Source organism: Schistocerca cancellata, chromosome 9, assembly GCF_023864275.1.
Source record: "Schistocerca cancellata isolate TAMUIC-IGC-003103 chromosome 9, iqSchCanc2.1, whole genome shotgun sequence".
Lineage (NCBI taxonomy): Eukaryota > Metazoa > Arthropoda > Insecta > Orthoptera > Acrididae > Schistocerca > Schistocerca cancellata.
In genome coordinates, this window is record NC_064634.1 from 186,102,825 (window position 1) to 186,118,409 (window position 15,585).

General features: G+C 44.9%; 1 pseudogene; it reads left to right on the forward strand.

The window, feature by feature from the left end:
* The first annotated feature begins 425 nt into the window (after positions 1 to 425).
* LOC126101276 (alpha-crystallin A chain-like) lies at positions 426 to 972 on the forward strand (annotated as a pseudogene).
* Positions 973 to 15,585: the final 14,613 nt, after the last annotated feature.

Sequence of the window (15,585 nt, forward strand, 5' to 3'; positions counted from 1 at the left end):
AAACGTGACACTGTTCTTTTAGTTGCGGAAAAGGGTAAGAAAAATATTAGAAGACATAAAGGAAAATTTCTGTTTTACAGCTATACAGGTGAAGATTATTTTGTGAACAATGGCAGAGTATTGCTTGAAATTTAACACCTCCTGTCTCTACCACTGCAAATAAGAACATCCTATATTTATATGGAAGACTAATATAACTTTCAACAAGAATATTTCAAGATTGGAAACTATCCAACCAATTGTGGTTTAGTGCACTGGTGTGAGGAATATTAAACATTCTAAAAGGCTATTTCATAAGACCCATGTGTTGCCATCTGTATACAAGTGATAAATTTATCCTGTAGTTCAGTGATGGAAATGGAACAATTTGCTACAAGGAAAGTAATTCTTCACTTGATTACAGTGCAAAAATAATCTTGGTGAAGATGGCTTTGACACCGATGATCCGCCACTTGTTGGGCGATGTCGATCGTCAGAAGTCATTATTCGACCAGCATATCGGCTTGGGGCTGACGCATGACGGTTTGCATTTATCTCGTCTGTTTGTCGTTCCTGCTCTGTCTCGTTACTACAGACCGTGGAGTCATCTGGTAGCTCACAACTCCGGCGTATCTACCATCCAGAACAACAAATATGGATTCAGGGTCAATCGAGACGCTCAACAGTTCAGACCGGACGAACTGATGCTGAAAGTGGTGGGCGACAGCGTGGTGGCAGAGGAAAAACATGAAGAGCGTCAAGATGAGCACGGCTACTTATCGCGCCACGTCGCTGTTTGCTGCCGAAAGACGTGATAATTGAACAGTTGCAGACGCCACTGTCATCGGATTGGCGTCCTCACAATCACTGCACCAAAGAAGACTCTTCCTCTAGCAGAGGGCTATGAGCAGTAGTACAAGTTGCGGGACGGGTGTTCCAGCTGTTACCAACCAGTAACAGCAGGGAGGAGAGAAGATGGAGCATCTAGTATGATAAAAAAATTATTATTATTATTATTACGTTAAATATATTTCAATTCTATCAATTTAAATCTGTATTTCATACTAGAATGTCGTGTTTCCAGTCTGGCACAGCTTTGCCACAGGAGACACGATAGCGGTCGAAGACGTCCGTCTTCTGGTCGGCTCCTGATCGTTGTCAGAAGGAGGCTAGTTTCTGATTACGCAAAGACTTCTATTATTTGGAAAAGAACAACCCGGATTTCTTTACGTGATCAGTATGAATTTTATAATTACCTAAGGGACCTTTAACAACGAATAGTAAAAAATATTGCATTTGCAAATGAAATCATTAATAAATGGGGCAGCTATGAATTGTATAGAAGACAAGGAGCGGCCTTCTGTCTACGACCAGGATGCCGCAGTATTCTCTGCTGTAGTAAAGGCTGTTTGATATTGATAAAAATAATATGGCATGGAGGATAAAAAAGTATAAAGGAAAAGAACAGAATAAGAAGTCTGGTAAACACTAAATATATTCAAACAATTCTCACTAGTAAATTGGGGCTTATTTATAAACAATATAACTTACATAAGTACTTTTCTAACAGTATGGTGCGATCAGATTTCAGCCTGTCCGGTGCTGTCTCCTTGGTTCACGTTTTTTTTTTTTTTCACAATTTACAGTCACTACTTTTCTCCTTTCGTTGAAGACAATTCTTGCACTGTTCAACACCTCCGATAACAATAACTTGCTGATTTACAGTTTCGAACATGAATTACCTTAATTTTATTAATTAATAATGTTGTCTGCACGCTAGCAAGACCGCTCACTTTTTTAACTTAAAGTCGACCTCCTCTACGTTTTCACATAACGAGCAGAAGTATATTAAAATCTGAAGATCTACAAAAGTTTGTTACCGTCATCTTTTATTTAGATCGAAGCGGAACGTCAGTTCAGCTTCTGTTAAAATGTCTCTTTGACTGCGCAATCGATGTATTAGCGTCCGCGCTAGATGCGCATCTTTACAGTTATGTAAATTATACAAAACGAATGTCTTTCAAAGGGTACTCAAAGCTTTCACAGGACGGAAATACCAATAATATTACAAGCAGTAATTAACCCACTGCTTGTGTACAGACTTAGTTTTATATTGATTGAGTGACAATTTTTTGCATTTTCATTGTACATTCATTCAAGAAATTCAACACTCATTTTTCTGCTGCTCATCATGGAGGTGTTATGTATGTGAAACACTGCATTTAATGATACTTGAATCACTTTCGTTTTCTGTAAGTGTAAAACACTATTTCATTCAAATCTTTGAAAAAAAATGGTATCCATCGTCGATAACAACAAAACGATCTCTCTAAAAGCAGTCCATTTCAAAAACGCCGCGCTTCCACGACGTCACATTCTAAAAAAATAGCCAAATATTTGCAAGAACCAACATTACTTATATTATCACAACTTGTTTCGCAAAATATGATTTGAGCTGTTGTATTAAGTTTCTGCCTACCCTCACCCTCGGAAATCGTGCCACACGCTGAAGAAAACTGACAAATATTTACTAGAATCATGAGTATAAACTTCATCGTTACTGGTTTCTCTAGCAAAACCATTTTAGCTGTGCTCTTACGTTCCTGCGTACAACCATCTTCGTAAATCAGAACAACTTCGAATAAACCGCATAGTTTACAGGCAAACACAGACAGCATTTAACAACAAGGTTTTGACATGTTTCGAATCGTGAACTCATGACGTCACACAGGACGTCACTGGTCAAATCCGACGAGAGGAGTCGGACCGTGCTCTTGATCCGAAGGTAGCAGGATACGTCGAACATTGCCTATGGAAAGTTTTAAGACAGTTACGACAACATGGGAAAGTTATCAGTGTAGTCATAGCGTAAAACAGGCACTAAATTCCAAATCTATTACAAAATTTAAAAAGAGCGTGAAGTATAGACACTTGCATATTTCGTTGCAGACGGACCACTTACAAAGTTATCATCGGGTGCATAGCCATGAATTCGAAGAGATTTGATCCGAATCATCCTTCAGTCTGGAACCGCGCGACCACTACGGTCGCAGGTCCGAATCCTGCCTCGGGCATGGATGTGTGTGATGTCCTTAGGTTAGTTAGGTTTAAGTAGTTCTAAGTTCTAGGGGACTGATGACCTTAGAAGTTAAGTCCCATAGTGCTCAGAGCCATTTGAACCGAATCATCCGTCGACAGCAGAAAGTTGTCGACGATTTCTGGACTGGACGGAAGAAAGAGTACTTAATTCTGCTCACTCTTAAAGGAAGTTCACGAGCACAAGGGGTACTGGCCGCTGTTGTCCTTCCACAAGAGTATGGGTGCCCATCCACGCCATATGTGGATGAAGATTCGTGTAGACGATATTCATGAGGCAACTGACTGGAAGATAGCAACTGGAACTCTTTAGAACCTATAATGGTTGCATAATTTCGCATCCAGCTTAGCATGTCGTTCCTCTTTAGACTGACCTAGACAATTTGGGGAGGTGCTCATCCACAGCTTTGCCGAAGGCTTTTAGACAATGTTAGCGGAGTACGCAATTTGGTCTCGTGATGAATCATCTTGGATGTATATGCATGTAAAATGTTGCATTGGAATTACAAGAAATTGTTCCTCTAATACCCAGGCCTGCAAAAAATTGTCTACTCTATTAAGCCCATGCAGAAATGTTACCACTCACCTATTTCCGATCGTTATGTTTACCGAACAACACCTTACGGTACGCTATATAGGCCGCAAGCTACCTCATTGGATACATTAACATACCATTATTTATACCTACCTCGTGTACTTACGTATTAGTCTGACGCTTTAACTTGTACGTTGTTCACGTATGTACGTCTTTAGAGAGAATATTGCGTTTTTCCAGCTCAGCCATTTTGTGCAGTACGGACTATATCGTGCCACAGCGTGTGTAACAATAGCTTCGGTCGTAACCGCGGTAACGCGGCCAGTTTGCCGAATTCTAAAATCGCCTGCGGGTGTCCGTAGAGACTGATGTTGCGTGAGGCTGGTATCCCCTGCTGCAGCGAACAGCTGATGAAACCCGATTACAATCTGGCTGAACTTCCATGTCTGGAACTAATCACCTCTAAAAGTTTTTCGAGTTTTATCTCATCTCACCTCTGCTAATACGTTTTGCCAATAACGTGTTTCGTATATGCTGACGTTACTTGTTTAGGAGATATTTCTGCCGCTTTGAGTACACTTCCTCTCTCATTGGTGGGAATGAAAACAAGAGGTAAAGCTGAAGTACTGGTTTTCTGGCAAACAAGGACTCTGTGTACTTCGAACGAGACAGCACGGGGCGTGTCATATAACAACTCTGGCAATATTATTGAAGCAAACGGCAATAGATAACTGAGCGTTGTTACGCGCAGCTACAACACTTCGTCGGATTTTAAGGTGAGTTACCATTTGTTTTTATAACTCAACAGAGTTGCACTTGTGGTTAATATCGCTTCAGTAAACATAGTTTCGTGTCCATTAAGCGCTAGCCTTGGTACGCAGTCACACGTAGATTAGTGTGCTATTTTTGTGATAAGTTGGGGTGATTCCTGATAATTAACGTCCGATCTGGGTACCTTATCAACATTGTCATAGAAAGGGCAACAATTTCGACACGAACTATTATTAAATGGATTATTTGCCATGGCCAAGACTTCCAACTATTATGTCATTTGCAAGTGATCCTTGTAAAACCAAAAATTCCGTAATAACCAGCTTACCTTTAAATTATGTTCTGCTCTCAAAATATGTTTTAAAAACGAAACTGTTTAACAAAGTGTTGTAGCTTTCCATAACTCACTATGAAGCATATCAATGCACTATTACTTTTTAAAAGCACGCTGACCTCCGGCCGATTATCTTTAGATATTCCATTACTGTAATAACAGAAGAGTCTTCATCATTTACGTAAAAGACCGTAGTACTTCTCTAAGATTAGGACATTGTGTCGAATCAGGTGTCTAGGCATGAACTCACACATCGTTTTCCAAACGAATTACTTGTTGTAGTAACTTCTGTAGAATCTGTGTCAGATGTCCACCCGGTATTTGCAGGGTTGAAATTATGTACACAGAATGACATGCATTCGAATGAAATTATTACAATAAGTAATGCGTTCACATGTTCAGTGAATTCATGCTTGGACACTGGGTTTGACATAATATTATCGTTTTAGTAATTCTCAACATATGACACTTGGAATGTGAAAACACTTTGGAAGCAACAATAATGTCCGTTTAGAAAAGAATGATGGAATGACACACTTCATAGTGAGGCAGGAACAGATATAATGTTTTAAGCAATTACGTTTTAATAAAATGTCTGGTGAGCAGAATGTATTTTAAAGTTGAACTGGTCCTTTAAGAAATTTATGTAGCTGCAGGTATCAGTTGATAACATCATAATAGGCGAAATTCACAGTTTTTATCCCAATCATTTCACTCCATTACCAAACTGAGGAATCCCTGAAGCCTCTGTATGTGTGCTATTAATCGATCTACATACATAGTCCACAAGCTAAATGTACAGTGGATGCAGCAGAATCGTTCTGCAGTCAGATGCAAATGCGGTTCTCTAACAGCCCCCCTCCCCTTTTTCTAATCTCATTATGTGATAAAATTCGTTTTTCCGTAGTTCGCATCAATACCTCTTTATTAGTTACTCGAGCTACTTACGTAATCTTACGTTTTTTTTTTTTGTAACACCACATTTTCAAATCTTCTATTCTGTTCTTGTTTTTAGTGTTCGCTTTTGTTACAAGACAGATTGTAAGCGTATTGTCATATCGCTGGCTTAGTTGTGGAGTATCTTTGCGGGCAGCCGCGTCTGTAAAGAGTCGAGCGCGGGACACGGTACTGTTATGTTGTGTAGTGTGTAGCTCTGCATGTAGAAGCATTATTAGTATTCAGGTTGAAGTGTTGCTACAAGTGCTGTTACAGTAAAGTGATTAAATATGGAAGTAATTCAGAGGAAAGTGCAAGATGTAGTTAAAAATGAGCAGTGCCGCCGATAACGTATTTGTGTATCCTCTCGTTGCGTGTCGCACAGTATCAATCATCCGCGCCGTTTTCGGTCTCCCAGAATGAACTGATGTGAATCAGTAGAAATTAGTTACCATAATAGAGTGCAGTCAAGTGCCAGTGTCTTGTAGCGAGCGTGAGGACGTGCGTTCGACCATCGCGTTTCCGCACTATCAACGATCACCCGCGTCGCGACGGTTACGCGCACACTCGTACAAGTGAAAACTGAAAACTGAAAAATTAACTTTACGAACAGTGTTATATCGTCACTAGTGACAAGGAGGACTATTACATCTGTATGTGTGACGAATGTAAGAACTTTCGTTCCATCATTCGGCTTCCGCATCATCAACAATCACCCGCGTCGTGTCGGTTACGCGTACGCTCGTCTGAATTATATTTTGGACTGTTAATCATCAAGATTGTTAATTGGGATAAACATTTACGATTTAGAGTGTAAACAATGCAACGTGTGGTTTCCATATCGTCTCAGAATATAGACGTTCATACCAGCCATAGGACAGTGTTGTGTTTTAACGTTGAGTAGCTCCCCTAACCCGCTTGCATATTTCGCTGAATAATTTCAGGCAAGCCAACAGCAGTGTGGAGCAGAACAGTACGACCGCTGAGGGATTATCAGGTACGTGGTGGTGATGTGGACAGGGCGCACGGTCAAGAAAAACAACGGTCACGAAACGAGAAGTCATTTTTACTCCCGGGCATGTTACAAGATCATCCAGCCAACCAGACCGTTGTCCCTGCTACTACGGAATAGGCTGTAGCTAATACGTTATAAGACATTATTGAATGGAAATGAGCGAAATATATTAAGGCGTTACTTCGTTTATTTGCTGTAGTAACATTTATATGAATGGCAAACGCCGGTTTTAGCAGATCAATAGCATATTTCTTCTCTTTATGGTTTTCATCAGCATGTACACCCAAAAAATTAGTACATTCTACTGTTTGAACTATGTATTCGGCGTTTCCTTTTCAAAATTAAGCTAAGATCGATTTTCAGAGAAGCAGTTAACACTGCATTCTGTTGCTCTCTTTACAATATTATTATGCTTTAATAACAACACTGATTTTGAAAGTTGTCAGATTTTGTCTAATTTTTTTGTTATTAATTAAAAACCCTCATTCTGTTTAAATGTTTACATGGAATTTAAAGGCGAGGACATCTTTTAAATTTATTTCTTAAACTAGAGACAGATATTTTTACTCATCCGCAAGAAAGTTCATTTCCCTTCTTCAGATAATTACATCACCATTTAAATAGGAACAAAGGGAAATAAAAACTTCCTTTATGTTGATGTTTACGGAATGAGATTAACAATTTCTTTGGAAGCTTAGAAATACAGTAAATAACTAGACTGACAAGAAACTAGCATTGTAACAATGTAGTATCCATTGGAAAGTGAAACATCAGAAATTGAAAAGCACAATAACAGTTTCAAAAAATATCACTCCTACAACTACGTTTCAAATTTTAAAGATCTTTCACATATCGTACTAAAAAATTAAATCAGATCCTGTTACACATATAACAATTAAGTAAATTTTAATTTCAGAAATAATTACTTAACTATTGTCGTATCACAAACGATATTTCTGTAATACTTGAAAGATACATAAACTTAACACTATTCTCCCATAACACAAAGAAACGAACACGAAGCATAATGAAGAATTTGATTTCCAATTCACCCACTGTTCTTTCATCCAGGTATGTTTTATCGTATGTATATGGTATTTACCAATTCTTATCTTCCGTTGTGCGCCCCTGGTAGCTGAGTGGTCAGCGCGACGGAATGTCATACCTAACGGCCCGGGTTCGACTCCCGGCTGGGTCGGAGATTTTCTCCGCTTATGGACTGGGCCTTGTGTTGTCCTTATCATCATCATTTCATCCCCATAGACACGCAAGTCGTCGAAGTGGCGTCAACTCGAAAGACTTGCACCAGGCGAGCGGTCTACCCGACGGGAGGCCCTGATCACACGGCATTTCCATCATTTCCATCTTCCGTTCATTCTTCCTCCATAGTGACAATTTAACTTCACCTAATCTGCACGTTCCAGCCACGTGGGAGGGAGGGGGTGGGTCTTGAAACGCACTCAGAAATACTGTCGATATTTCGGGTTGAACATGATCTTGAGATATCGTTCCTGTAAAAAGGTACAAAAAATCCAGTACGTTCTTCGGGCCATCTCTGAACAAACAGAGCATCGTCAAGCCTCGAAGCTACGTTACTGCATTTACTTTAATACGTGCATAGTATGTTCCGTCCGGGAAGAGTACAATCTGTCGTCCAGAGTCGCGTTGTCTCACTCGAAGAAAGAAAGCGAACATTTGTATCATCCAGAGTTTGCCACCGAGGCATCAAGGTGAATCCATCATATGACTCGCATATAGTCTAGATTGGGTCACATTTTTACCATTAACCATTGGGTACCACATTGCACGTGTCTCTGTTTCTAAGCTAACATGCTGTATAGATCGCTGTACGACTTGTCAACTGACATGCGGATGTCTCCTCTCAATGGGACTGTTACGTCGCCTGGTATTTAGTGTCTGAAAGATGCTGCGGACCGTCGCAGATCTGGTTTCCGGCAGAGCCATCTGAACATGATTGAAAAATGTACTGGACCACATCCGGCGCCATTCGAGAAACTGGTGCTAGATCTACTGTTAAGGTTCCTGCAGACATGTCTGATGTCGTCCACAGAGTTTTAATATTGCGCTGATGTATACCACCGCCAATCTATCCTGAACATGTGCAAGACCCTGTCCGCCCCTACCAAGATGGAAGTCAAGTGCAGAATTCGTGACACCAGGTAGGTGTCAACGTATGTGACGAGCTGGAGCATGTCTAAGGCCCGTGTGATGTTCCCTTTGACACCCGTCTGGTCTGACTGTAGTTGTCTTTTATAGTTGTACGCCAAGGGCCACGCCGCAGTGCTCATACCGGTTCCCGTCAGATCACCAGAGTTAAGCGCTGTAAGCCGGCCGCTGTGGCCTAGCGATTCTAGGCGCTTCAGTCCGAAACCCCTCTGCTGCTACGGTCGCAGGTTCGAATCCTGACTCGGGCATGGATGTGTGTGATGTCCTTAGGTTAGTTAGGTTTAAGTAGTTCTAGGTCTAGCGGACTGATGACCTCAGATGTTAAGTCCCATAGTGCTTACAGTCATTTGAACCGTAAGCGCTTTCGAGCTTGGCAAGCACTTGGATGGGTTACCGTCCGATCTGCCGAGCGCTATTGGCAAGCGGGGTGCACTCAGCCCTTGTGATGCCAGTTGAGGAGCTACTTGATTGAGAAGTAGCAGTACTGGTTACGAAAACCGACAACAGCCGGGAGAGCAGTGTGCTGACCGCATGTCCCTCCACATCCGCATCCGGCGACTCCTAAGGTCTGAGGATGACACGGTGGTCGGTAGGTACCTTTGGGCCTTCAAGACCTGTTCGGACGGTGTTTGTCATTTTGTTTGTTCTTATAGTTGTAACGGTTATGTGATATCCTAGGCATTTCAGGCATTCGTGAGCTGTAAAGGCTCTACGTATTCTTTCTTTAGTCCAACACGGATATTCATCGCCACTGACCTGTCAACATTCATGCGCAGCCAGTGGCCCTTCCGTATTTGTGTACCCCCTCTAAAGCCATACGCAGTTTCCAGTCTGTGCCACCAGCACCAAGTCATCCGCATATACTTTGCGCTCAAATGTATATCTTCGCAAAGTCAATCCTGTCAAGCAGTGACGAGGTCTGCAGAGTAATGGATTGGGAGCCAGCGCATATAATATTGTAGACAGGGGACACGCTTGCATGACCGATCTCGCTACGATGAGGAATTTCGTCGTACATCCATGACGAGTACTTCGGGGAAATAATTTCGGAGTACCGCATCACGACAGTGATAAATGGTCGTGGAAACTGCATGTTCGTCAGGACTTTTGCAAGATAGTTATGGCTCACTCTGTCGAAGGCTTGATCAAAATATTTCAACGCTGGTGTCCATGGAGGTGGCACGTCTTTCTTAGAGCAATCAAATCGCGATATTCACCAAGAGCCGTCTCGATGTTGTATCTCTGCCGAGTGACGCTTGATCGATTGAGATCAATTAGCGCAGTAGGTACTTTCGGAGACATGCTGCTAAGCCTGATGAATTTTTTTGAAAGGAGCCTCACTGGTCGGTAATTCATACCCAATGGAAAAAAAAAATGGTTCAAATGGCTCTGAGCACTATGGGTCTTAACATCTATGGTCATCAGTCCCCTAGAACTTAGAACTACTTAAACCTAACTAACCTAAGGACAGCACACAACACCCAGTCATCACGAGGCAGGGAAAATCCCTGACCCCTCCGGGAATCGAACCCGGGAACCCGGGCAAGGGAAGCGAGAACGCTACCGCACGACCACGTGCTGCGGACCCCATATGTCACGCGGGGGTTTGTTAATCGGGATGATCACCCACTCCACAGAAGCCGGCAGTAAGGGAACGTCAGTAGATATTAATTCGCGGCAAACAACAGTCCATTGTGGGTGCCATCATATAGCTGGAGGTTCTATAGAACTCGGAAGGGAGCCCATCTGGTTCTGGTGATTTATTCACCGATCGCCTACCAAGGCCTCTGCCACTTCCTCCTCTGAAATCTCCACCATTGGTAGTGCTTCCTCCTCTGGTTCAATGGTGCCGAAAATCGTATGTGTAGCTCCGATAATGGCCGCCATATTGGTATCCACTGGGGTGTAAGTTGAGTGTAATGTTCTACAAAGGCGTTGCCTATTTCTTGTTGCGATGTTATGTGTCTGTCATCATCCGTATCCGTGGCATGTACCAGGGCTCTTTGACGTCTCTTCTTTCGTTGCTAATGTGATAAATTGATAGGCGTTCTCCTGCAACCCAGTCTAGTGCCATTCCCCTGGCCACTGCACATTTGAAGTGGAATCACGTGATGGCTATAGTTCCGGCCTTAGCTCGTAGTACCGCCAGTTGCCACTGCGGGGAAGGCACTTGGTCGAGGTATTCCGTAGCACCGTGAAATAGAAGTCCATCGCTGACGTCGCCAACCTGCCTGCTCACCACCATATGTCACCACTGCACGTAGCGCCGGTTTGGCACAATCCATCTGACAACGTAGGGTCGTGGGATACGTCCCAAGGCATTGTCCGCAAGATCCCCCAACATCTTCAGTGGCGTCTTGACAAGATGGGTCTCTGAGGTCGATGAGGTTCATTTTCCAAGGACCGTGGCTACGCCACACCTGCTGCCACTAGATGCGGATCAGATACATTAAGGTCGTATGGTCGGTGTAGGCTGCTGGGCACAATTCCGCTTCGTGGACGTCAGCGTTAAGATGGCATGTAACATATACACTCCTGGAAATTGAAATAAGAGCACCGTGAATTCATTGTCCCAGGAAGGGGAAACTTTATTGACACATTCCTGGGGTCAGATACATCACATGATCACACTGACAGAACTACAGGCACATAGACACAGGCAACAGAGCATGCACAATGTCGGCACTAGTACAGTGTATATCCACCTTTCGCAGCAATGCAGGCTGCTATTCTCCCATGGAGACGATCGTAGAGATGCTGGATGTAGTCCTGTGGAACGGCTTGCCATGCCATTTCCACCTGGCGCCTCAGTTGGACCAGCGTTCGTGCTGGACGTGCAGACCGCGTGAGACGACGCTTCATCCAGTCCCAAACATGCTCAATGGGGGACAGATCCGGAGATCTTGCTGGCCAGGGTAGTTGACTTACACCTTCTAGAGCACGTTGGGTGGCACGGGATACATGCGGACGTGCATTGTCCTGTTGGAACAGCAAGTTCCCTTGCCGGTCTAGGAATGGTAGAACGATGGGTTCGATGACGGTTTGGATGTACCGTGCACTATTCAGTGTCCCCTCGACGATCACCAGTGGTGTACCGCCAGTGTAGGAGATCGCTCCCCACACCATGATGCCGGGTGTTGGCCCTGTGTGCCTCGGTCGTATGCAGTCCTGATTGTGGCGCTCACCTGCACGGCGCCAAACACGCATACGACCATCATTGGCACCAAGGCAGAAGCGACTCTCATCGCTGAAGACGACACGTCTCCATTCGTCCCTCCATTCACGCCTGTCGCGACACCACTGGAGGCGGGCTGCACGATGTTGGGGCGTGAGCGGAAGACGGCCTAACGGTGTGCGGGACCGTAGCCCAGCTTCATGGAGACGGTTGCGAATGGTCCTCGCCGATACCCCAGGAGCAACAGTGTCCCTAATTTGCTGGGAAGTGGCGGTGCGGTCCCCTACGGCACTGCGTAGGATCCTACGGTCTTGGCGTGCATCCGTGCGTCGCTGCGGTCCGGTCCCAGGTCGACGGGCACGTGCACCTTCCGCCGACCACTGGCGACAACATCGATGTACTGTGGAGACCTCACGCCCCACGTGTTGAGCAATTCGGCGGTACGTCCACCCGGCCTCCCGCATGCCCACTATACGCCCTCGCTCAAAGTCCGTCAACTGCACATACGGTTCACGTCCACGCTGTCGCGGCATGCTACCAGTGTTAAAGGCTGCGATGGAGCTCCGTATGCCACGGCAAACTGGCTGACACTGACGGCGGCGGTGCACAAATGCTGCGCAGCTAGCGCCATTCGACGGCCAACACCGCGGTTCCTGGTGTGTCCGCTGTGCCGTGCGTGTGATCATTGCTTGTACAGCCCTCTCGCAGTGTCCGGAGCAAGTATGGTGGGTCTGACACACCGGGGTCAATGTGTTCTTTTTTCCATTTCCAGGAGTGTATTTGGTGGAGACGACTTGCGGAATGATTCGTCGTATGAGTGTATCCAGGATCGAGGCCATGGAAATGCTCCAATGTGTCAACCAAATGTATATTCTGCACCAGAACTAGCAGTTCTGGGCATGGGGTATACTGAAGAATTTGATCTCTCGGTGCAAGTACACGATTAAAATCACTGCCCAGGGTAAAATGGTTGCATCGACAATGGAAGGGCACTGCAATTTCCTCAGCGAAGAAGTGGGAACGCTCTCGTCTCCTGTGTGTACCATACGGTGCATGGGTGTTCATGGGGCGTACATCAAGCACCTTCATTGCTAAAGCTTGAGCCGACGGTAGGTATAGTACATGCTGTGCCGTGATGCCTTCTCTGGGAAGTATTGCTACGCCCAAAACCTATTTCGGAGATGTGTGATACGTAGGCTTTGTACCCATGCATGACAGGAAACTCGTCGACGTATATTTACTGTAGGAGGACGATGTCGATGACCGCCACTTTCAGCACATCTTTCAGTAAAGATATCTTAATTTGCGACCGTATGCGATGCCTCACTCCGCTGCAGGTTAAAAAATTCATTCAACCCATGTCTTCGCAATATCCTTTCTTCCAGCTTGAAGTTCCGTAGAAAAACTTCTGTGAAGTTTGGGAGGTAAGGGATGAGGGACCGGCCGAATGAAAACTGTGAGGACGGGTAATGAGTTGTGAGTGGGTAACTCTGGTGGAGCGTTGGCTCTCAAAAGACGAAGGACCAGAATTCGAGTCCCACTCTGGACAACAATTTTAATTTGCCTGTATGTTTCATATGTGTACACACTCTGCTGCAGAGTGAATAGTTCATTCCTGCACTGCGTTTGCTTGGTGTATGCTTATGAGCACTTACCTGATAACCGGTACGTCCACATTTGCCACGGGATAACAGCGGCAATGCACCATGGCATGGAAGCAATGAGGCCTCGGTAGTTCGCTGAAGGGAGTTGACATCATATCTGCACACACAATTCCTGTAAATTCTGGGGAGGGGGCGATGAGCTCTGTCACCACGTTCAGTCGCAACCCAGATGAGTTCAATCGAGTTCAGATCTCTCTAGTTGGGGGTCCAGCACATCAACTGGAAATCGCCACTGTGTTCTTCTAACCGATCCATCACAATCCTGGTCTCGTTGCATGGCGCATTGTGTTGTTGAAAAGTGCCACTGCCATCCTCACGAAGTGGTGTATGTGGTCTGCAACCAGTGCATGATACTCCTTGCTATAATAGTGCCTTGCACGAGCTACGACGGTTTCCTAGATGCTAACGTGAATTTTCCCCAGAAGCATACTGGAGCCGCTGCCAGGTTGTCTCCGTCCTGCAGTACAGGGGTCAAGGAGCTGTTCACGTGGAAGATGACGGATTCGCGCCCCCCAACCATCGGAATGATGAAGGAGGAACCGGAATTCATCAGACCGTGCAGTGCTCTGGCACTGCAACAACGTCTGCTGCCAATGGTCACGAGCTTATTTCAGTTGTAGCTGCCGACGTCATGATGTTAACATTTGCACAGGCAGGAGTCGTCGGCTGTGGAAACCCATCTTTAGGCGTGTTTGATGCACTATGCGTTCAGACACACGTGTACTCTGCGCAACATTAAAGTCTGATGCTAGTTTCACTGCAGCCCGCCATCTGTCCAGTTTCACCAATCTGCGCAGGGTACAACATCCGACGGCTGTAGTGAGGGGTGCCCGCCCAACCACGCGATGTCTGGACGTGGTTTCACCACGTGCTGAAGACACTCACCACAGCGCTTCTCGAACATCCGACATGTCGTGTCGTGATGGCTGGGTGTTGTGTGCTGTCCTTAGGTTAGTTAGGTTTAAGTAGTTCTAAGTTCTAGGGGACTGATGACCATAGATGTTAAGTCCCATAGTGCTCAGAGCCATTTGAACCATTTGACATGTCGTGCAGTTTCCGAAATGCTTGAACTGAGCCTCCAGGCTATCAGAATCTGCCGTCGGTCAACGTTAGATAGATCGTATAGATCGTACGCCTTCCTCATTCTACATATGTACGGCATGCTCACTGATGCTACATGCACCGTGCGTGTATCTGACTAACAGTCATTCCTCGCCAGGGGATGCTGCTATCGCGTGGACGGGTTTATATCGATAGTAGGTCGGTGGTCATGATGTTTTGGCTGATCATTGTACAGGGTTATTCTAAATGATTGACTCATTTTCAAAAATTCGTATGTATTCAAGTACAAATCCAAAATGAACAAGCTTTATACCAAAGAAAGGCGGGAGTTTCAAAGTTTTTGGCGGGTGGCGGCGTGAGGGCGTTGATGGTTTCAGAATCGGCCGGTAGAGTTCGCACGGCAATAGGTCCATCATTCCGTTTCACTGTCGGTTGTGAGTGAGATGGCGACTGTGGAGCACAACGTTTTCTGCTTTCTTGAGTTCGCGAAAAGTGAATCGCAAATTATTGTGTAGCGGGCGTGTCGTACCAAATCCGGCAATCAACCATCAACTCGAAAAAGCATTAGCCATTGGTTTGTACAATTTAAACAGACTGGGAGTGCGTGCAAAGTAAAAAGCACAGGCCGACCGCGTATATCAGAGGATGATGTCTGACGGATTCAAGAATGCTTTGTGCGCAGTCCCAGTAAGTCTACCAATAGACCCAGTCGAGAACTTGAAATATCCCAACCACCTGTATGTAAAGTTTCCGAGACGTCATTTGCTGTACAAGCCTTACCGATTGCAACTTGGTCAGGCTCTCAACCACAATGACAAAGAGAAGCGTCTC